At 50.2% G+C, this 24597-nt stretch overlaps 1 pseudogene; it reads right to left on the bottom strand.

The window, feature by feature from the left end:
- Positions 1–24237: 24237 nt before the first annotated feature.
- Positions 24238–24346, bottom strand: LOC137526278 (U2 spliceosomal RNA; annotated as a pseudogene).
- Positions 24347–24597: the final 251 nt, after the last annotated feature.

Genomic DNA, 24597 nt, shown 5'->3' with positions numbered 1-24597 from the left:
ATCAGCGCGCCGCCGTGAGGCGCATTTTGGAACGCGGAAGGAGCCCGACCTGGCCGCCGGCCTGGCCAGGTCGGGTCGGCCACCGGAGATCACCAGCAGCCTGCGGAGCGGCGCCGAGGGCACCTCCTTCCTGCCATGGGCTGGAGGAAGCCCCAGGTAAGTGGATGCGGAATTTTTTTTTTTTTTTTTTAACAGTCCCTGAACCTTCCCTTTAAAATTGCAAAGCTTCTGAAGCGTGATCATCTAACAATCAAGCGTTTCATTCAAAATAGTCAACAGGGTCGCAAGAAGCGTGTGGAAAAACCAAGGTGCAAAATAACTGCCCATGAACTGAGAAAAGTCAAGCGTGCAGCTGCCAAGATGCCACTTGCCACCAGTTTGGCCATATTTCAGAGCTGCATCACTGGAGTGCCCAAAAGCACAAGGTGTGCAAAACTCAGAGACATGGCCAAGGTAAGAAAGGCTGAAAGACGACCACCACTGAACAAGACACACAAGCTGAAACATCAAGACTGGGCCAAGAAATATCTCAAGACTGATTTTTCTAAGGTTTTATGGACTGATGAAATGAGAATGAGTCTTGATGGGCCAGATGGATGGGCCTGTGGCTGGATTGGTAAAGGGCAGAGAGCTCCAGTCCGACTCAGACGCCAGCAAGGTGGAGGTGGAGTACTGGTTTGGGCTGGTATCATCAAAGATGAGCTTGTGGGGCCTTTTCGGGTTGAGGATGGAGTCAAGCTCAACTCCCAGTCCTACTGCCAGTTTCTGGAAGACATCTTCTTCAAGCAGTGGTACAGGAAGAAGTCTGCATCCTTCAAGAAAAACATGATTTTCATGCAGGGCAATGCTCCATCACACGCGTCCAAGTACTCCACAGCGTGGCTGGCAAGAAAGGGTATAAAAGAAGAAAAACGAATGACATGGCCTCCTTGTTCATCTGATCTGAACCCCATTGAGAACCTGTGGTCCATCATAAAATGTGAGATTTACAAGGAGGGAAAACAGTACACCTCTCTGAACAGTGTCTGGGAGGCTGTGGTTGCTGCTGCACGCAATGTTGATGGTGAACAGATCAAAACGCTGACAGAATCCATGGATGGCAGGCTTTTGAGTGTCCTTGCAAAGAAAGGTGGCTATATTGGTCACTGCTTTGTTTTTGAATGTCAGAAATGTATATTTGTGAATGTTGAGATGTTATATTGATTTCACTGGTAAAAAAAAATAATTGAAATGGGTATATATTTGTTTTTTGTTAAGTTGCCCAATAATTATGCACAGTAGTCACCTGCACACACAGTTATCCCCCTAAAATAGCTAAAACTAAAAACAAACTAAAAACTACTTTCAAAAATATTCAGCTTTGATATTAATGAGTTTTTAGGGTTCATTGAGAACATGGTTGTTGTTTAATAAAATTATTCCTCAAAAATACAACTTGCCTAATAATTCTGCATTCCCTGTATTTAATGTTATTCATGTCACCTGTTTTGTCTGGTGGCTGTGGTCATCCCATAAATAAATTGCTTACGGTATGTTGTCTCCATTGTAAGCTGTATGGAGGAGTTGACTGGTAAGAAGGTGGTGAGTGCGGTGCAGAGAGGAATGCAGCAAGATGCATATTTCATTCTTCCCTCCCTCTAGCTTTCTGCAGTAACAGCATCCAGATATGATCTCTGTGTGTGAGGGCTGAATAAACACAGATCAGAACTGGACACCTCAGCAAATGGAAGTCTTTGAACTCAGCTGACTTGTGTTAGTCATCACTCAGCAGATATAAAGAGGGCATCTCTCCACAAACCCCTGACTTCCATGGAAGAAGCTGAACTTTAAGGAACTTCAACCCAAAATATTTTCAAAGATGATTAGGTGCATATTTGTGAAAAGGACATGTATTGAATGTATTGTGTGAGTGGGGCCTGTCATGGTGGGGCAGGGATATATGCCTCCCAGATGTCCCGGTCTGGGTGCCAATGCCATGGTCCAATGTCCCTTGGCACCCCAACCCCCCTTACCTTTGTGACTCAGCAGCGAAAGCTGTACCTGGGTGATGTGGCTCAAGTTCAGATCGCATCACGTGAACAATGCTGAATCCATGCTGGTATCTACGTAGGGGGGAGAGAGGGGAAATATCACTAGACACCAGGGAACTGTATGGGGGAGGGTGGGAGGACCACTATACACCAGGGATTGCTGTATGGGGGAAGCAGGGGGCACGCTAGACACCAAGAACTCCATATAGGGGATGGAGGACCGCTAGACACTAGGGGCCCCATATGGGGAAAGAGGACTTCTAGCCACCTGGGACACCGTATAGAGGAAGGACTACTAGACAAAAGGGACACTATATAGAGGGAGGGAAGGACACTAGACACCAGGGATACCATGTGGAGGAGGAATTGGTGACGACTAGACACCAGGGGCACCATATAGAAGAGGGATGAGGCTACTACACAACAACAAACTATATAGGCAGGGGCATAGCAATAGGGGGTGCAGAGGTAGCCACCGCATCAGGGCCCTCCCTCAACTACAGTATTAGCTCTCTATTGGTCCTGTGCTGGTAATAATCACTTCTATAGATACTTTGAATAGTAGTGATCACTAACAAACTGTTCCCCATCCCCTTCTTGCTCTTCCTCCTCCTCCTCCTCCTCCTTGCTGACACTTTGGTGCGCCGTGTCAATTGTTATGTATAGAGTGCAGGGGCCTCATTGTAAAACTTGCATCGGGGCCCACAGCTGAGCTCATTAGCTATGCAATTGTGTATAGGGGAGGGTTCATTAGACCCTAGGGAACTATATAGGGGAGGGAGGAGGCCACTAGACACCAGGAAACTGTAAAGGGGAGGGAAGGGGACCACTAGAGAACTGTATGGGGGAGCAAGTAACGATGACTTTCAAATAAGAAATGTGCTCAGCTTGGCCAGGAGGGCTAGATTGCTGGAAAGGCCGAAAAGGCCCTTGCCTAGAGTAACCATTGCCTAAGGGGGCGCGTAAATATGGAACAGTGTATGCTGCATATGTGTACACATACTAGTTGAAATCGAGCTGCAGTGTTGCTCGTGGATGAAGAGAAGCGTGGTCACAATGTGCAGGAGGGTGGGAGGGATCCAGAAGCTTCCCTCTCTCTGGGGAACTTTTGACCCAAGGGTTTTCTTTAAGTCAGGCCTTGATTGGAAGAAGAGGAGAGATTCTAGGCTACAAAGAAGAACAATTTCCGCTTCAGTCAATGTAGGAAATTCACAGCTGGCAGCGGACTGTGGGAAAAGACACTTTTCAAAAACGCAGAATGACAAAAAGTCTTGCGGAGCTCGGATACCTGTTTGTACCCATTTTCAATGAAAGTTCGGTCGCACTTGAGCTTCCCCTATGACTGCTGCGGATGGGGTTAATGCTGCGGTTGTCAGAGGGCGATCGGCCAGCAGGATGTAATGAGATTCTCAGACGTACAGCCAGGTGGAACAACAAAGTCGATCTCACAGCCGTGAAGGTTTAACTCCTGTCTGCAGACTCACACGCTGGATCTGCAGCTCGGTTACAGTAACACAGCAAAGTGCTGCCACCCCTGCCCAACAAATGTGTCCACATAAAGTAACAAACTACTGACAGGCTTTGAGCGTGATATTGGAGGCTTCCATATTTATTTCCTTTTAAACAATAACAGTTGCCCGGCAGCACTGCTTGTCTATTTGGCTGCAGCAGTGTCTGAATAACATCAGAAACAAGCATGCAGCTAGTCTTACCAGATCTGACAATAATGTCAGAGGGCCCGTTTCCACTTGTGCAGTGTGATTCGCTGCGGTGAAAATTCGCATACGGATGCGAATTTCACATGCGGCTGTATGCGAATTTTCGTGTGAATTCGCATGAAAATTCGCATGGATGACACTGTATGCGAATTTAACCATGACAGTGCCGGTGTGCTTTTCCATTGATTTCCATGCGAATTCGCATACCAAAGCCGCAGCCGATTTCCCTGTTAAATACATTAGCGGTGATTCGCATGCATTCCACACTGAGGGCTCTGCCGTGCAGAAAAATCCTGCACAGAAAAACGCTCAGGAAAACTGACAAGTGAAAACAGCCCCATCCACTTGTATTAGCTGTGCGAATCTGCATGCAGGAAACGCAGATTCACGATAGTGGAAACGGGCCCAGAAACCCCTGATCTGCTGCATTCTTGTTCAGGGGCTATGGCATCCTGCTGATCCCCTGCCTCTAACACTTTTAGCCATAGACCCTGAACAATCATGCAGCAGATCAGCTGTTTCTGACATTATTGTCAGATCTGATAAGATTAGATGCATGCTTGTTTCTGGTGTCATTCAGACACTTCTGCAGCCAAATTGATCAGAAGGGCTACCAGGCAACAGGCATTGTTTAAAATGAAAAAAATATGGTGGCCTGCATATCACACTCCCCTTGGGTTCATTTTAAAGTTGGCCATTAGGTGATTTTTTTTTTCTTGCCGATTTGATAATTTAATTGAACCTGCTAGAAATCGATGCCAGAAATGATTCCTGATTGATCGGTTTTGTCCTAAATCAATCAGTTTGGTCAATCGTGCTGGAAGGAATATATCAACCGGCGGTAGATCAGGAGCGCGTCACTAGTGGCTAGTGATGTCACCGGGCAGCATGGTGACATAGTGCTTAGCACTGTTGCCTTGCAGCACAGGGTCCCCGGTTTGAATCCCAGCCAGGGCACTAACTGTAAACGTATGAGGATGAACCCCTCCCCCTACCACCCGATTTGGAATGATTGTACAAACCCAAAATTGTTCACCTTCAGTATAGCTCGGTAGGTAGCCAGGTATAGGTGCCCCCTTTACAGGGTAGCCATTATAGCTGCCCAAATATAGTTGCACCTTTGATATTGAGGGGCGGGGGGGGGGCAGCGTTGGGTTAGCGAGGCCACGGATGCTGCGTAACAAGGCCAATGAATAATTAAATATCGCATGATCAGAACATGCTTAAAGTGCCATGTGCAATGAATTGGTAATGAATTGAAAATATATAGAACAAGCAACCACTTCAAAATGGGACGCACGATACAATTTTCAACAGTCAGCTCGACTATTTCCAACCCCCAGCATGCAACTGAATGGCAATGGCTATAAAAGGGCCAGAGCTCCTAAGGTATGTGATAACTCCAAACCATAACAGCAGAAAAAGTTTTGAAAGCAGGGTTAGCATCTTTATCACTTAATACACTCACACCAGTTGCTGTTGAAATTTGATTTTTATGGTGACAATCCCGCTTTAAAGAGCACTGAGCGTACCTACCTGTCACTGTACTGAGTACTGAGCGTACCTACCTGTCACTGTACTGGGAAGCACTGAGCGTACCTACCTGTCACTGTACTGGGAACCACTGGGCGTACCTACCTGTCACTGTACTGTACTGTACTGAGCACTGAGCGTACCTACCTGTCACTGTACTGAGTACTGAGCGTACCTACCTGTCACTGTACTGGGAAGCACTGAGCGTACCTACCTGTCACTGTACTGGGAAGCACTGAGCGTACCTCCCTGTCACTGTACTGGGAAGCACTGTGCGTACCTACCTGTCACTGTACTGAGTACTGAGCGTACCTACCTGTTACTGTACTGGGAAGCACTGAGCGTACCTCCCTGTCACTGTACTGGGAAGCACTGAGCGTACCTCCCTGTTACTGTACTGGGAAGCACTGTGCGTACCTCCCTGTCACTGTACTGAGCACTGAGCGTACCTGCCTGTCACTGTACTGGGAAGCACTGAGCGTACCTCCCTGTCACTGTACTGAGCACTGAGCGTACCTACCTGTCACTGTACTGAGTACTGAGCGTACCTACCTGTCACTATACTGGGAAGCACTGAGCGTACCTCCCTGTCACTGTACTGGGAAGCACTGAGCGTACCTCCCTGTCACTGTACTGGGAAGCACTGAGCGTACCTACCTGTCACTGTACTGGGAAGCACTGAGCGTACCTACCTGTCACTGTACTGAGTACTGAGCGTACCTCCCTGTCACTGTACTGGGAAGCACTGAGTGTACCTCCCTGTCACTGTACTGGGAAGCACTGAGCGTACCTACCTGTCACTGTACTGAGCACTGAGCGTACCTACCTGTCACTGTACTGGGAAGCACTGAGCGTACCTACCTGTCACTGTACTGAGCACTGAGCGTACCTACCTGTCACTGTACTGAGTACTGAGCGTACCTACCTGTCACTGTACAGGGAAGCACTGAGCGTACCTACCTGTCACTGTACTGGAAAGCACTGAGCGTACCTACCTGTCACTGTACTGAGTACTGAGCCTACCTCCCTGTCACTGTACTGGGAAGCACTGAGCGTACCTACCTGTCACTGTACTGAGTACTGAGCGTACCTACCTGTCACTGTACTGGGAAGCACTGAGCGTACCTACCTGTCACTGTACTGAGTGTACCTACCTGTTACTGTACTGGGAAGCACTGAGCGTACCTACCTGTTACTGTACTGGGAAGCACTGAGCGTACCTCCCTGTCGCTGTACTGAGAAGCACTGAGCGTACCTACCTGTCACTGTACTGAGTACTGAGCGTACCTACCTGTCACTGTACTGGGAAGCACTGAGCATACCTCCCTGTCACTGTACTGTACTGGGAAGCACTGAGCGTACCTACCTGTCACTGTACTGTACTGGGAAGCACTGAGCGTACCTACCTGTCACTGTACTGGGAAGCACTGAGCGTACCTACCTGTTACTGTACTGGGAAGCACTGAGCGTACCTACCTGTCACTGTACTGGGCAGCACTGAGCGTACCTACCTGTCACTGTACTGGGAAGCACTGTGCGTACCTACCTGTCACTGTACTGGGAAGCACTGAGCGTACCTACCTGTCACTGTACTGGGAAGCACTGAGCGTACCTACCTGTCACTGTACTGGAAAGCACTGGGCGTACCTACCTGTCACTGTACTGGGAGGCACTGAGCGTACCTACCTGTCACTGTACTGAGTACTGAGCGTACCTACCTGTCACTGTACTGAGTACTGAGCGTACCTACCTGTCACTGTACTGGGAAGCACTGAGCGTACCTACCTGTCACTGTACTGGGAAGCACTGGGCGTACCTACCTGTCACTGTACTGGGAAGCACTGAGCGTACCTACCTGTCACTGTACTGGAAAGCACTGGGCGTACCTACCTGTCACTGTACTGGGAGGCACTGAGCGTACCTACCTGTCACTGTACTGAGTACTGAGCGTACCTACCTGTCACTGTACTGGGAAGCACTGAGCGTACCTACCTGTTACTGTACTGGGAAGCACTGGGCGTACCTACCTGTCACTGTACTGGGAGGCACTGAGCGTACCTACCTGTCACTGTACTGAGTACTGAGCGTACCTACCTGTCACTGTACTGGGAAGCACTGGGCGTACCTACCTGTCACTGTACTGGGAAGCACTGAGCATACCTACCTGTCACTGTACTGGGAAGCACTGGGCGTACCTACCTGTCACTGTACTGGGAGGCACTGTGCGTACCTACCTGTCCCTGTACTGAGTACTGAGCGTACCTACCTGTCACTGTACTGGGAAGCACTGAGCATACCTACCTATCACTGTACTGAGTGTACCTACCTGTTACTGTACTGGGAAGCACTGAGCGTACCTACCTGTCACTGTACTGGGAAGCACTGGGCGTACCTACCTGTCACTGTACTGGGAGGCACTGAGCGTACCTACCTGTCACTGTACTGAGTACTGAGCGTACCTACCTGTCACTGTACTGGGAAGCACTGAGCGTACCTACCTGTCACTGTACTGGGAAGCACTGAGCGTACCTACCTGTCACTGTACTGGGAAGCACTGAGCATACCTACCTGTCACTGTACTGGGAAGCACTGAGCGTACCTACCTGTCACTGTACTGGGAAGCACTGGGCGTACCTACCTGTCACTGTACTGGGAAGCACTGAGCGTACCTACCTGTCACTGTACTAAGTACTGAGCGTACCTCCCTGTCACTGTACTGGGAAGCACTGAGTGTACCTCCCTGTCACTGTACTGGGAAGCACTGAGCGTACCTACCTGTCACTGTACTGAGCACTGAGCGTACCTACCTGTCACTGTACTGGGAAGCACTGAGCGTACCTACCTGTCACTGTACTGAGCACTGAGCGTACCTACCTGTCACTGTACTGAGTACTGAGCGTACCTACCCGTCACTGTACTGGGAAGCACTGAGCGTACCTACCTGTCACTGTACTGAGTACTGAGCGTACCTCCCTGTCACTGTACTGGGAAGCACTGAGCGTACCTACCTGTCACTGTACTGAGTACTGAGCAAACTTACCTGTCACTGTACTGGGAAGCACTGAGCGTACCTACCTGTCACTGTACTGAGTGTACCTACCTGTTACTGTACTGGGAAGCACTGAGCGTACCTACCTGTTACTGTACTGGGAAGCACTGAGCGTACCTCCCTGTCGCTGTACTGGGAAGCACTGAGCGTACCTACCTGTCACTGTACTGAGTACTGAGCGTACCTACCTGTCACTGTACTGGGAAGCACTGAGCGTACCTCCCTGTCACTGTACTGTACTGGGAAGCACTGAGCGTACCTACCTGTCACTGTACTGTACTGGGAAGCACTGAGCGTACCTACCTGTCACTGTACTGGGAAGCACTGAGCGTACCTACCTGTTACTGTACTGGGAAGCACTGAGCGTACCTACCTGTCACTGTACTGGGAAGCACTGAGCGTACCTACCTGTCACTGTACTGGGAAGCACTGAGCGTACCTACCTGTCACTGTACTGGGAAGCACTGAGCGTACCTACCTGTCACTGTACTGTACTGAGCACTGAGTGTACCTACCTGTCACTGTACTGAGTACTGAGCGTACCTACCTGTCACTGTACTGAGTACTGAGCATACCTACCTGTCACTGTACTGGGAAGCACTGAGCGTACCTACCTGTCACTGTACTGGGAAGCACTGAGCGTACCTACCTGTCACTGTACTGGGAAGCACTGGGCGTACCTACCTGTCACTGTACTGGGAAGCACTGAGCGTACCTACCTGTCACTGTACTGGGAAGCACTGGGCGTACCTACCTGTCACTGTACTGGGAGGCACTGAGCGTACCTACCTGTCACTGTACTGAGTACTGAGTGTACCTACCTGTCACTGTACTGGGAAGCACTGAGCGTACCTACCTGTTACTGTACTGGGAAGCACTGGGCGTACCTACCTGTCACTGTACTGGGAGGCACTGAGCGTACCTACCTGTCACTGTACTGAGTACTGAGCGTACCTACCTGTCACTGTACTGGGAAGCACTGGGCGTACCTACCTGTCACTGTACTGGGAAGCACTGAGCGTACCTACCTGTCACTGTACTGGGAAGCACTGGGCGTACCTACCTGTCACTGTACTGGGAGGCACTGAGCGTACCTACCTGTCACTGTACTGAGTACTGAGCGTACCTACCTGTCACTGTACTGGGAAGCACTGAGCGTACCTACCTGTCACTGTACTGAGTGTACCTACCTGTTACTGTACTGGGAAGCACTGAGCGTACCTGCCTGTCACTGTACTGGGAAGCACTGGGCGTACCTACCTGTCACTGTACTGGGAGGCACTGAGCGTACCTACCTGTCACTGTACTGAGTACTGAGCGTCCCTACCTGTCACTGTACTGGGAAGCACTGAGCGTACCTACCTGTCACTGTACTGGGAAGCACTGAGCGTACCTACCATTCACTGTACTGGGAAGCACTGGGCGTACCTACCTGTCACTGTACTGGGAGGCACTGAGCGTACCTACCTGTCACTGTACTGGGAAGCACTGGGCATACCTACCTGTCACTGTACTGGGAGGCACTGAGCGTGCCTACCTGTCACTGTACTGTACTGAGTACTGAGCGTACCTACCTGTCACTGTACTGGGAAGCACTGAGCGTACCTACCTGTCACTGTACTGGGAAGCACTGGGCGTACCTACCTGTCACTGTACTGGGAAGCACTGACCGTACCTACCTGTCACTGTACTGGGAAGCACTGAGCGTACCTACTTGTCACTGTACTGGGAAGCACTGGGCGTATCTACCTGTCACTGTACTGGGAGGCACTGAGCGTACCTACCTGTCACTGTACTGGGAAGCACTGAGCGTACCTACCTGTCACTGTACTGGGAAGCACTGAGCGTACCTACCTGTCACTGTACTGGGAAGCACTGAGCGTACCTACCTGTCACTGTACTGGGAAGCACTGAGCGTACCTACCTGTCACTGTACTGGGAGGCACTGAGCGTGCCTACCTGTCACTGTACTGGGAGGCACTGAGCGTGCCTACCTGTCACTGTACTGGGAAGCACTGAGCGTACCTACCTGTCACTGTACTGGGAAGCACTGAGCGTACCTACCTGTCACTGTACTAGGAAGCACTGAGCGTTACTTCCTGTCACTGTACTGGGAAGCACTGAGCGTACCTACCTGTCACTGTACTGGGAAGCACTCAGCGTACCTACCTGTCACTGTACTGGGAAGCACTGAGCGTACCTACCTGTCACTGTACTGAGTACTGAGCGTACCTCCCTGTCACTGTACTGGGAAGCACTGAGCGTACCTACCTGTCACTGTACTGGGAAGCACTGAGCGTACCTACCTGTCACTGTACTAGGAAGCACTGAGCGTTACTTCCTGTCACTGTACTGGGAAGCACTGAGCGTACCTACCTGTCACTGTACTGGGAAGCACTCAGCGTACCTACCTGTCACTGTACTGGGAAGCACTGAGCGTACCTACCTGTCACTGTACTGAGTACTGAGCGTACCTCCCTGTCACTGTACTGGGAAGCACTGAGCGTACCTCCCTGTCACTGTACTGGGAAGCACTGAGCGTACCTACCTGTCACTGTACTGAGTACTGAGCGTACCTCCCTGTCACTGTACTGGGAAGCACTGAGCGTACCTCCCTGTTACTGTACTGGGAAGCACTGAGTGTACCTACCTGTCACTGTACTGAGCACTGAGCGTACCTACCTGTCACTGTACTGGGAAGCACTGAGCGTACCTACCTGTCACTGTACTGGGAAGCACTGAGCGTACCTACCTGTCACTGTACTGAGTACTGAGCGTACCTCCCTGTCACTGTACTGGGAAGCACTGAGCGTACCTCCCTGTTACTGTACTGGGAAGCACTGAGTGTACCTACCTGTCACTGTACTGAGCACTGAGCGTACCTACCTGTCACTGTACTGGGAAGCACTGAGCGTACCTACCTGTCACTGTACTGGGAAGCACTGAGCATACCTACCTGTCACTGTACTGGAAAGCACTGGGCGTACCTACCTGTCACTGTACTGGGAAGCACTGAGTGTACCTACCTGTCACTGTACTGTGCACTGATTGTACCTACCTGTCACTGTACTGGGAAGCACTGAGTGTACCTACCTGTCACTGTACTGAGTGTACCTACCTGTTACTGTACTGGGAAGCACTGAGCGTACCTACCTGTCACTGTACTGGGAAGCACTGGGCATACCTACCTGTCACTGTACTGGGAAGCACTGAGCGTACCTACCTGTCACTGTACTGGGAAGCACTGAGCGTACCTACCTGTCACTGTACTGGGAAGCACTGAGCGTACCTCCCTGTCACTGTACTGGGAGGCACTGAGCGTACCTACCTGTCACTGTACTGGGAAGCACTGAGCGTACCTACCTGTTACTGTACTGGGAAGCACTGAGTGTACCTACCTGTTACTGTACTGGGAAGCACTGGGCGTACCTACCTGTCACTGTACTGGGAAGCACTGAGCGTGCCTACCTGTCACTGTACTGGGAAGCACTGAGCGTGCCTACCTGTCACTGTACTGGGAAGCATTGAGTGTACCTACCTGTTACTGTACTGGGAAGCACTGGGCGTACCTACCTGTCACTGTACTGGGAAGCACTGAGCGTGCCTACCTGTCACTGTACTGGGAAGCACTGAGCGTACCTACCTGTTACTGTACTGGTAAGCACTGAGTGTACCTACCTGTCACTGTACTGGGAAGCACTGGGCGTACCTCCCTGTCACTGTACTGGGAAGCACTGAGCGTACCTACCTGTTACTGTACTGGGAAGCACTGAGTGTACCTACCTGTTACTGTACTGGGAGGTATACAGAGGGACAGCATCGGGACCATCAATAAATACACGAGACCTCTGAGCCAGATCTGCTGAGGGGGACATGAAGTTCGCTGTAAAGGTAGCCATACATCTAACGGTGATGGGAAAATTCAACCAAGATACAAATCTCTCTCTGATCGAATCTGAGAGATCTATTGGCTGCCAATACACTGCAGGCCGATTCCTGATCGATTTCAGCACAAAATCTCTCAGAAATTGGCCGCATTTGCCACCTCACTGCTGGCTCCCTAGTGTATAAATGTTCCCCCATGTGTGCCTTTATACATGTCCTATGTCGCCCACCGCATGTTCCACTTCCCGCTCACAGGGGGGCACATTTATACGCTGGGGGACCAGCACCGGGGCATTCGTTGTGTTTGTTGCTTGTCCTGATGCTTGCCATTACAGCTGTGCCCCTAAGTGTCCAATGGCAGCCAGTAGTAATGTCATGCAGGTGGCAGAGTAAGCACTGTATGCTGTGGGCAGGGGCCTAACTAGAGCGGAGCAGCCCCTTCGATCACAAGGGGGCCCAGAGCTGTGAGGGCAGAGGCGTATCTAGAGGGGTGCAGGTATGGCTTCCCCCTTCTCCACCACCATATTGAGGGATGCCGCTCATTGCCTATACTTAGGGGAGCTACTTATACAGAGGAGGGGGAATCATCGAATTACCTACGTTGGGAGGGAAACCTAAACTACTTGCTCAGGCCGTGTACTGGGCAGGAGCCAGTGGAAGGTGTATATGACACAGTGGCGTGTGCTCAGGCCGTGTACTGGGCAGGAGCCAGTGGAAGGTGTATATGACACAGTGCAGTGTGCTCAGGCCGTGTACTGGGCAGGAGCCAGTGGAAGGTGTATATGACACAGTGCAGTGTGCTCAGGCCGTGTACTGGGTTGGAGCCTGTGGAAGGTTTATATGACACAGTGGTGTGTGCTCAGGCCATGTACTGGGCTGGAGCCTGTGGAAGGTGTATATGACACAGTGGCGTGTGCTCAGGATGTGTACTGGGCAGGAGCCTGTGGAAGGTGTATATGACACTGAGTGGCGTGTGCTCAGGCTGTGTACTGGGCTGGAGCCTGTGGAAGGTGTATATGACACAGTGGCGTGTGCTCAGGCTGTGTACTGGGCAGGAGCCTGTGGAAGGTGTATATGACACAGTGCAGTGTGCTCAGGCCGTGTACTGGGCAGGAGTAAGTGGAAGGTGTATATGACACAGTGCAGTGTGCTCAGGCCGTGTACTGGGCTGGAGCCAGTGGAAGGTGTATATGACACAGTGCAGTGTGCTCAGGCCATGTACTGGGCTGGAGCCAGTGGAAGGTGTATATGACACAGTGCAGTGTGCTCAGGCCGTGTACTGGACAGGAGCCAGTGGAAGGTGTATATGACACAGTGGCGTGTGCTCAGGCTGTGTACTAGGCTTGAGCCTGTGGAAGGTGTATATGACACAGTGCAGTGTACTCAGGCTGTGTACTGGGCTGGAGCCAGTGGAAAGTGTATATGACACAGTGCAGTGTGCTCAGGCTGTGTACTGGGCTGGAGCCAGTGGAAGGTGTATATGACACAGTGGCGTGTGCTCAGGCTGTGTACTGGGCTGGAGCCTGTGGAAGGTGTATATGACACAGTGCAGTGTGCTCAGGCTGTGTACTGGGCTGGAGCCTGTGGAAGGTGTATATGACACAGAGCAGTGTGCTCAGGCTGTGTACTGGGCTGGAGCCTGTGGAAGGTGTATATGACACAGTGCAGTGTGCTCAGGCTGTGTACTGGGCTGGAGCCTGTGGAAGGTGTATATGACACAGTGGCGTGAGCTCAGGCTGTGCACTGGGCAGGAGCCAGTGGAAGGTGTATATGACACTGTGCAATGTGCTCAGGCTGTGTACTGGGCAGGAGCCTGTGGAAGGTGTATATGCCACAGTGGCGTGTGCTCAGGCTGTGTACTGGGCAGGAGCCAGTGGAAGGTGTATATGACACAGTGGCGTGTGCTCAGGCCGTGTACTGGGCAGGAGCCAGTGGAAGGTGTATATGACACAGTGCAGTGTGCTCAGGCTATGTACTGGGCTGGAGCCAGTGGAAGGTGTATATGACACAGTGGCGTGTGCTCAGGCTGTGTACTGGGCTGGAGCCTGTGGAAGGTGTATATGACACAGTGGCGTGTGCTCAGGCTGTGTACTGGGCTGGAGCCTGTGGAAGGTGTATATGACACAGTGGCGTGTGCTCAGGCTGTGTACTGGGCTGGAGCCTGTGGAAGGTGTATATGACACAGTGCAGTGTGCTCAGGCCGTGTACTGGGTTGGAGCCAGTGGAAGGTGTATATGACACAGAGGTGTGTGCTCAGGCCGTGTACTGGGCAGGAGCCTGTGGAAGGTGTATATGACACAGTGCAGTGTGCTCAGGCTGTGTACTGGGCTGGAGCCTTTGGAAGGTGTATATGACACAGTGCAGTGTGCTCAGGCTGTGTACTGGGCTGGAGCCAGTGGAAGGTGTATATGACACAGTGGCGTGTGCTCAGGCTGTGTACTGGGCAGGAGCCAGTGGAAGGTGTATATGACACAGTGGCGTGTGCTCAGGCCATGTACTGGGCTGGAGCCTGTGGAAGGTGTATATGACACAGTGCAGTGTGCTCAGGCTATGTACTGGGCAGGAGCCAGTGGAAGGTGTATATGACACAGTGGCGTGTGCTCTGGCTGTGTACTGGGCAGGAGCCAGTGGAAGGTGTATATGACACAGTGGCGTGTGCTCAGGCCGTGTACTGGGCTGGAGCCAGTGGAAGGTGTATATGACACAGTGGCGTGTGCTCAGGCTGTGTACTGGGCTGGAGCCTGTGGAAGGTGTATATGACACAGTGGCGTGTGCTCAGGGTGTGTACTGGGTTGGAGCCTGTGGAAGGTGTATATGACACAGTGCAGTGTGCTCAGGCCGTGTACTGGGCTGGAGCCAGTGGAAGGTGTATATGACACAGTGGCGTGTGCTCATGCTGTGTACTGGGCAGGAGCCAGTGGAAGGTGTATATGACACAGTGGCGTGTGCTCATGCCGTGTACTGGGCAGGAGCCAGTGGAAGGTGTATATGACACAGTGGCGTGTGCTCAGGCCGTGTACTGGGCAGGAGCCTGTGGAAGGTGTATATGACACAGTGGCGTGTGATCAGGCTGTGTACTGGGCAGGAGCCTGTGGAAGGTGTATATGACACAGTGGCGTGTGCTCAGGCTGTGTACTGGGCAGGAGCCAGTGGAAGGTGTATATGACACAGTGGCGTGTGCTCAGGTCGTGTACTGGGCAGGAGCCTGTGGAAGGTGTATATGACACAGTGGCGTGTGATCAGGCTGTGTACTGGGCAGGAGCCTGTGGAAGGTGTATATGACACAGTGGCGTGTGCTCAGGCTGTGTACTGGGCAGGAGCCAGTGGAAGGTGCCAGGCCTGGTTAGAGGCAGGGATGACAGAGGCAGCAGAGCAAGCAGGGCTTGTGCTGCAGTGTTGGCAGAGCACTTTACTAGATCCTGTTTGGGTAAACCTGCCACATCCGGGGAATGTGCCCTGCCTGGACTCTCACAGCTGGTGCAATGAGGCCTGAAAGCCGGGATGAAGAGTCAATGGAGCCTGCAAACCTTCTAAGATCGCTCTTGTGTGAAAAAAATCCTTAAAGGGAACCTAAACTGAGAGGAATGTGGGTGTTTCCTTTCAAACAATACCAGTTGCCTGGCAGTCCTGATGATCTCTTTGGCTGCAGTAGTGGCTGAATCACACCCCTGAAACAAGCATGCAGCTAATCCAGTCTGACTTTAGTCAGAGCACCTGATCTGCATGCTTGTTGAGGGGCTGTGGCTAAAAGTATTAGAGACACAGGATCAGCAGGAGAGTCAGGCAACAGGTATTATTTTAAAAGGAAAAATCCATATCCTTCTCAGTTTAGGTTCCCTTTAAGGTGGCCATACATCAGGCAACCTGGCGGCCAGGGTCATTGCTAGCCCCAAAGATCAGTGGCACGTGCCCCCCATCTATTCGGATATCCCCCAGGAAGCGGGCGGCAGTACTCAACTCCGGTCGCTTGGTCTCCAGATTCTGCAGGTAGCTCCTCTTCTGGGCCTCTGTCCCTTCTCCACCAACACCCAGCATGCCCAATAGAGGCACCACTGCACCCAGCATGGCAACACAAAGGGCATCAGGATGGGCCTACTATGTGCTGTGGTGCAATGCTGGGTGCTGTGAGCATGCAGGGAGCAGTGGTTCTATTATGGGGGCATGCTGAGAGCTGTGGTGCCTCAATGGGAGGCCCGTGGGAGCATGGGAGAGGGTCCACTAAAAGGTCAGGGAATGCTATGGGGGGGGGGGGGGGGGGGAGACTACCAGACAATATGGCAGCAGGCCAGCATAGAAGCCAGGTAACTGCCTAGTTATGTTTAATTGACACTGCCTACTTATGTGATATGCTGCATTTTTTGTATTATTGGAGAGGGGGCTTCATCTAAAATGTATCTGGGCAGGCCTACTTAGATCACTGTTAAGTTCATGTAAATTTGGCTCCACCCATGACCACACCCACACTATGGTGCATGGCCACACCCATTTTTCAGCTGGAGTGGCCAAAAGTCTCTTAGGATCCCAGCAATGCCCCTGTCACTGGAAGAGAGTGTTCAGAGGTGATTCATGCGTACAACAACTAAATTTATCGTCTGTGTATGCAGCGGACAGATGGTTGCCTTGTGCAAATGTCGCATTGACAAAGGGGCCCTGCGAGGTTTCCAAAACGTTGGCATTATTTTAGTATTAGTATTTATGCCTCTTTTCCACAAACTGTTTACAGGAAATGCCTCTCAAACTCTCACAACTGCTCACTGCTGCCTGGTAACTGCTCACTGCTGCCTGATAACTGCTCACTGCTGCCTGGTAACTGCTCACTGCTGCCTGGTAACTGCTCACTGCTGCCTGGTAACTGCTCACTGCTGCCTGGTAACTGCTTGCTGAGCACACAGTTCAACAGTCCGTGGAAAAGAGGCCCATTCACACTAGAGTGTTTTGCCGCGATTTTGCTTTCTAAAAGCACTAGTGTAATAAAACCCTACGGGCCCGTTCTTACTTGGGCGATTTGCGCTAATCGCTGCAAATCGCCCAAAATCGTTAAAGCAAATGCGTCGCCTGCACCATTTTCAGGCAATTTCCCAGCGATTGCGTTTCAGTGCTATAGAAGCGCTAAACACGATCGCGGAAAAATCGTTGCAGTGTTCAGTGATTTTTCAGCTAAAAAAAAATCACTCACGCAAAATGCCAGCGGTAAGCGCCGGGGTTTTGCGCTTTCAAGTGTGAATGGGCCCTGAGTTTGTTGTCTTATTTGAAAACTATTTTCCATGCAAATTTTATAAGTCAAATGGTAATTGTTCTGTTTTAAATCCACTTTAAAGTGAGCTTGAGGCGACAGTTATATGGCAGCTGCCATATTTATTTCCTTTTAAGCAATGCCACTTGCCTGCCTGTCCCGCTGATCCTTTGCCTCTAATACTTTTAGCTATAGACCCTGAACCAGCATGCAGCACATCAGGTGTTTCTGACATTATTGTCAGATCTGACAAGATTAGCTGCATGCTAGTTTGAGGGGTGTGATTCAGACACTACTGCAGCCAAATAGATCAGCAGGGCTGCCAGTCAACTGGTATTATTTAAAAGGAAGTAAATATGATTAGATTGTAAGCTCGCAAGGGCAGGGCTCTCTCCCCCTTTTGTGTCTTGGAAATCATTATACATTTTATTCATCATGTTACTTTTATCACTGTCATTACCACTTCTGTATTTTGTATTCTGTATGCTGTATCATTTTTTGTATTTTGTCACCAATTATGTATCTTGTATATTAGTGTACACCATTGTCTGTATTATGTGCCCCATGTTTGTTTCTTACTTTGTACAGCGCCACGGAATATGTTGGCGCTTTATAAATCAATAATAATAATAATATGGCAGCTTCCATATACAGTGGGATTAAAAAAATTGGGCAACCTTGTTAATCATCATGATTTTTCTGTATAAACCGTTGGTTGTTACAATAAAAAATATTATTTAAATATATCACATAGAAGACACACACAGTGATATTTGAGAAGTGACATTAAGTTTATTTGATTTGCAGAAAGTGTGCAATAATTGTTTAAACAAAGTTAGGCAGGTGCATAAATGTGGGCACCAAAAAAAAAAAAAGAAATGAAATCAATATTTAGTAGATCCTCCTTTTGCAGAAATTACAGCCTCTAACCCCCCCCCCCCCCCCCCCCCCCCCACGAAGCCAGGTATACATGTCTGCAGTGTAGGTTAGCCAGGTCTAGTTGCACTCAGTATAGGTAGCCAGCTATAGGTCCCCCCAGTATAGGTAGCTAGGCATAGTATAGGTAGCCAGGCATAGGTGCCCCAGTATAGGTTAGCCAGGTAGGTGCCTCCAGTATAGGTAGGCGGTATAGTTGCCCCCAGTATAGGTTAGATAGGCAGCTGCCCCCGGTATAGGTTAGATAGGCAGGTGCCCCGGTATAGGTTAGATAGGTAGGTGCCCCTAATATAGGGAGTCAGAATAGTTGCCCCCATCCTAGGTTAGTTAAGTAGGTGCCCCCAGTATAGGTTAGTTAGGTAGGTGCCTCCAATATAGGTAGCCAGTATAGTTGCCACCAGTATAAGCTAGGTAGGTAGGTGCCCCCAATACAGGTTAGATAGGTAGGGGCCCTCCAGTATAGGTTAGATTAGGTAGGTGCCCCCCAGTATAGGTTAGATTAGGTAGGTGCCCCCCAGTATAGGTTAGATTAGGTAGGTGCCCCCCAGTATAGGTTAGATTAGGTAGGTGCCCCCAGTGTGGTTAATTAGGTAGGTGCCCCCCAGTATAGGTTAGATTAGGTAGGTGCCCCCCCCCCCCCCCCCAGTGTGGTTCGATTTGGTAGGTGCCCCCTCCCACCCCAGTGTGGTTAGATTAGGTAGGTGCCCCCCAGTATAGGTTAGATTAGGTAGGTGCCCTCCCAGTGTGGTTAGATTAGGTAGGTGCCCCCCAGTATAGGTTAGATTAGGTAGGTGCCCCCCCCAGTGTGGTTCGATTAGGTAGGTGCCCCCCAGTATAGGTTAGATTAGGTAGGTGCCCCCCAGTATAGGTTAGATAGGAAACTGTTCCCCCATAATGGAGGGGGGAGCCGCAGCCGCGGGGAGGGCAGCCCGACCTTTCCCTCCCTTCCTCTCCGGGCGCCCTCCGTGCTCCCCCCTCCGAGTCTGACTGCACAGGAAGCGCTACGTACAGAGCGCATTAGCGCAACTCACCTCCCCCCCTGGTTCCAATCGCCGCCGGTCTCCTCTTCTGTCTTCTACTCATAGCCGCTGACACGCTGCTTCTGGGTAAACAGGAAGCAGCGTGTGTATGAGCGGCTATGAAGAGGAGACCGGCGGCGATTGGAACCAGGGAGGGAGGTGAGTTGCGCTAATGCGCTCTGTACACAGCGCTTCCTGTGCAGTCAGACTCGGAGGGGGGAGCACGGAGGGCGCCCGCAGAGGAGAGGGAGGGAGAGGTCGGGCTGCCCTCCCCGCGGCTGCGGCTCCCCCCTCCGTTACTGCGCCCACAGTCCTTCGGCGCCCGCACGGCCCTGGAAACGGGCCTGAATTCATTCAGGTTTGATGGCTTCCGAGCATGGACAGCTCTCTTTAACTAACACCACAGATTTTCCATTATATTCAGGTCTGGGGACTGAGATGGCCATTCCAGAACGTTGTACTTGTTCCTCTGCATGCATGCCTTAGTAGATTTTGAGCAGTGTTTAGGGTCTTGTCTTGTTGAAAGATCCATCCCCAGCGCAGCTTCAGCTTTGTCACTGATTCCTGGACATTGGTCTCCAGAATCTACTGATACTGAGTGGAATCCACGTGTCCCTCAACTTTGACAAGATTCCCAGTCCCTGCACTGGCCACACAGCCCCACAGCATGATGAAACCACCACCATATTTTACTGTAGGTAGCAGGTGTTTTTCTTGGAACGCTGTGCTGTTTTTCCTCCATGCATAACGCCCCTTGTTATGCCCAAATAACTCAATTTTAGTTTCATCAGTCCACAGCACCTTATTCCAAAATTAAGCTGGCTTGGCTTGTCCAAATGTGCTTTAACATACCTCGGTTTGTGCTGTGGGCGGAGAAAAGGCTTCCTCTGCATCACTCTTGCATACAGCATCTCCTTGTGTAAAGTGCGCCGATTGGTTGAACGATGCACAGTGACTCCATCTGCAGCAAGATGATGTTGTAGGTCTTTGGTGCTGGTCTGTGGGTTGACTCTGACTGTTCTCACCATTCGTCGCTTCTGTTTAGTCGAGATTTTTCTTGCTCTGCCACTTCGAGCCTTAACTTGAACTGAGGCTGTGGTCTTCCATTTCCTCAATATGTTCCTAACTGTGGAACCAGACAGCTGAAATCTCTGAGAGCTTTCTGTATCCTTCCCCTAAACCATGATGGTGAACAATCTTTGTCTTCAGGTCATTTGAGAGTTGTTTTGAGACCCCCATGTTGCTACTCTTCAGTGAAAATTAAATGAGGGAAACTTACAATTGACCCCCTTAAATACTCTTTCTCATAATTGGATTCACCTGTGTATGTAGGTCAGAGGTCACTGAGCTTACCAAGCCAATTTGAGTTCCAATAATTAGTCCTAAAGGTTTTGGAATCAATAAAATCACAAATTTATGCACCTGCCTAATTTTATTTAAACAATTATTGTGCGCTTTCTGTAAATGCAATAAACTTCATTTCACTTCTCAAATATCACTGTGTGTGTCTCCTATACGATATATTTAACTGACATTTTTTTATTGTAACAACTAACGATTTATACAGGAAAATCATGACGATTAACAAGGTTGCCCAAACTTTTGCATCCCACTGAACTTCTCTCTTCAGGTTCCCTTTAATTCAAGTGTATAACACCAGAAAATTGTGGAAGAGTTGAAAGTTGTGACTCCTTCTGCAAGGCATGGTATATGTTTCCAATTATGAGGCAGCTGTGGCGTGTATACGCTCTGCGTTGTACAGCTGTCAGTGACATCGCCGGGGATGCCCGGATCGCAGCGTCACGCAGGGGGCCTCACTGACACACAATGCAGTGTCTTATTTACCGTGTATAATCATTTTTCCAGGCAGCCAATGAAGACGCCCATTACAGCGGCCCAGATGTCGCCGTCACTCAGCGAGATCCAGAGGTGACAGAGAGCGATGGCGGCCGATCGCTCGCGCCTCGCCCCGTCCACCGCATGAAGCCGAGTTTACAAAATCACTCAGCTTTTCCAGGATAACAGAGGAAAGCGGATGACACAACAGGAATCACAACACTCGGGAATCATAACAGCGGTTTCCCATCAGCGTGAGTCTCTCATAGATCACGGCGACTGACAGGAAAATATTCAGCCTGGAATGTGAGAAGTGAGGACTGATGCCGTGCCCTCGCTGCCTGCTCCAACTTGTACCAGCAGGCTGGAGTCTATGGACCAATCCAGCCACAGATGAAAGATCAGGCAGCGGCCAGATGTGCGTTTCATGTAGTTTACATTTACAGGCATTTACAGATTTACCTCACAGGTGCCTATAGGCACAGATGTCCTGGCACCTTAGACTTCTCCCTCCATGAACCTACAAACCCCCACCAAACTGTCACTTCTCAATCACTTCCCTTGCCCATCATAGGCAGCTAGAGATGCCCCTAAGTATTAGGTAGCCAGAAGTACCCTTAACAACTTCGCCGCCCAGGTACAGTATATCTACGCCCCTTTTAACTTAATTTTCCCGCCCGGGGCGTAGATATACGCACCCCCCGCCGCTCCCGCGTGCGCTGCTGCGCTCATGCACGCTGTCGCCCACTCGCCCGGAGATCAATGAACGGGAAGAACGGTTCCCGTTCATTGATCTAAGCCCCTCAGCAATGATCGGCTGCTTCCATGAGCAGATGTGCGATCATTGAGTAAAAATAAATGTTTCCCATCCTCACTGCACTTCCTGTAAGCGTACTTCCTACGCTTACAGGATCATTCTCAAAAAATTGCTGTGGCCAAATAGTAAAACTACAGTTTAAAGCATTTTTTATATACAAATACATATTTTAACATTTTAAATAAACTCATTACCTCCCACACTCCCCAATTACCAATTTTGATTTATTTTTTTGTAAAAAAAAAAAAAATACAATAAAAAAAAACATAAATAGTTATCTTAGGGACTGAACTCTTTAAATATTTATGTCAAGAGGGTATATTACTGTTACTTTATAAATTATGGGCTTGTAATTAGGGATGGACGCAAAACTGAAAAAAATGCACCTTTATTTCCAAATAAAATATTGGCGCCAAACATTGTGATAGGGACATAATTTAAACAGTGTAATAACCGGGACAAATGGGCAAATAAATTACATGGATTTTAATAACGGTAGTGTTAGGATCTCCTCTGCAGCATGTATTGCTGGCTGCAATTGTACTGCAGCCAAGCAATTCCTGATGTCTTTTCATGCAAATGGCCTAGTTTTGTCTGCCTTTCTCTGCTGTCAGCCTGTGATTGATTGCCATTCACCTGTGTGGGAATTTGCATGTCCACTCCCTCTGGATGACCTCAGCATAAAGAGTCGCTTCCTGCTGTGTTCTTTGTCCGATATAGTTTCAGTCTTAGCTTATCTGGCTGCTGCTACTGGACCCCTGTCCCTGATTCCGTGTTACTGTGTGGATCACACTAGCTCTTGCGGTAGAGCAGTGGATCCTTACAGTCCTGTTTTGCGAAGGAAGCCATCGCTGCGGTTGCGATAGGCTACTTCGTTCCTGCCTGTCTTGTTTGTTAACGCTTGCTACACAAGCGTTCATTCTGTCTGTCTTGTCGTGTGGATCGCACTAGCTCTTGCGGTAGAGCAGTGGATCCTTACCAGTCCTGTTCCTGTGTACGGATCGCACTCGCTCTTGCGGAAGAGTAGTGGATCCTATCTGACCTGTTCCTGTTATCTGTTTGTCTGTCTGTCTGGAGCTAATGCTTGCTGTTGCCTGAGGTAAGGCAACCGATTGCAAGCGTTCCTGTTATCTGTTTGTTTGTATTTTCCGTGTTCATTTGTTAGTCAGTTGGTACGCTTTGTCATTGTTGCGCTTAACAAGCGATGACCATACTTCCAACGCGCTTGTCTCTGTTGCACTTAACGTGCGGAGACCGCGTTTAGCGTTTGTTATTTTGCTAGTACTTGCATTAAATATTGGTTCATTGCCAATATTTATGCATACTAGCGTGTTTGTTATTTTCCTTGCTGGTCTCTCACTCTGCCTGGTCTTGCCTTTGCCTCTTTTCTGTCTGTCCTTTTAGTCTGTCCTGTTATGAATGCTTACTGTCACTGGGAGTGGCTACGATTAGTAAGCATTCATCCTGTCAGCCTATCCTCTCCTTCATCAGTGCGTTTGCACTACATCTGTGGCTTCATTCAGAAGTGTTTCTTCTCTGTGCTCCACAGCTCCTCCTGCTGGCTGGTCTGTTCCTCCACAGGTGTATTTGCACCATAACCCACAAAACGTGCATGGGCAGCCACGGGCCCCACAATACAGCAGGGCCCTTATGGTGTTCCCCGAAGGGAACCTTTCCCCTTTGCCTTCGGCGCAGGGGGTTTCTTGGGTCCTCCAACACCCGAAGGATAGAAGGACCCAAACCTGCCCAGTGGTTACCCAAAGGGCCTGGCCATGTGGCAACCGTGTCCACATGGTCGGTGGCTCCCCCGAGAGGGAGCCGGGGTGTGAACCGAAGTCCCCAGTGCCAGCAAGCTGGCCCCGACCTTGCGGCCGGAGTGATAAAAATTCCGCACTCTCCCTAGCCAAAAGGCCGGGGAGCTGCGTTAGTCGGCTATGCATATGGGCAGTACAGACCAAAGCACCCTACTTCCGCCTGGGATCTTCCACATCCCAGGTTTTTTTCAGGTGCACCTGGAGCGCCCACTTCCAGGGGCAGTACACCCTACTTCCGCCTGGGATCTTCCACATCCCAGGTTTTTTCCAGGTGCACCTGGAGCGCCACTTCCAAGGGCAGTACGCCTAAGCAAAGCCCTCAGCCTTTCAGCTTCGACCAGTGGTAGATCCATTCCATCAGCCTCTGGGGAATTATGACAAGGAGGGACACACTGCCACTGTGCCATCCCTCCAGGTCCCCCCAAAAACCTCAAGAACAGATACTACACTTGATCTTAGCCAAAAGGCCGAGAAACCTCAAATGAACATTACATAGTTACCTCGCCATCAGTTCCTCTCAGAAACTCACCATTTTCTTCTGACAATGATCCCTTCCAGTTCTGACAACATTTTGTCAGATCTGAAATTTATCAGTTGCTGTCAGTTATATATCAGTTGCTGTCAGTTATAGCTGAGAGGAGAACTGATGTACCAGGTAATGTCCATGTTTCCCTATGGCTCAAGTGGGTGATGTTACAGTTTAACTGTGTGCTGACCAGAAAGCTGT

Source organism: Hyperolius riggenbachi, chromosome 7 (assembly GCF_040937935.1).
Source record: "Hyperolius riggenbachi isolate aHypRig1 chromosome 7, aHypRig1.pri, whole genome shotgun sequence".
Lineage (NCBI taxonomy): Eukaryota > Metazoa > Chordata > Amphibia > Anura > Hyperoliidae > Hyperolius > Hyperolius riggenbachi.
This window is presented reverse-complemented; position numbering and strand designations above follow the sequence as displayed.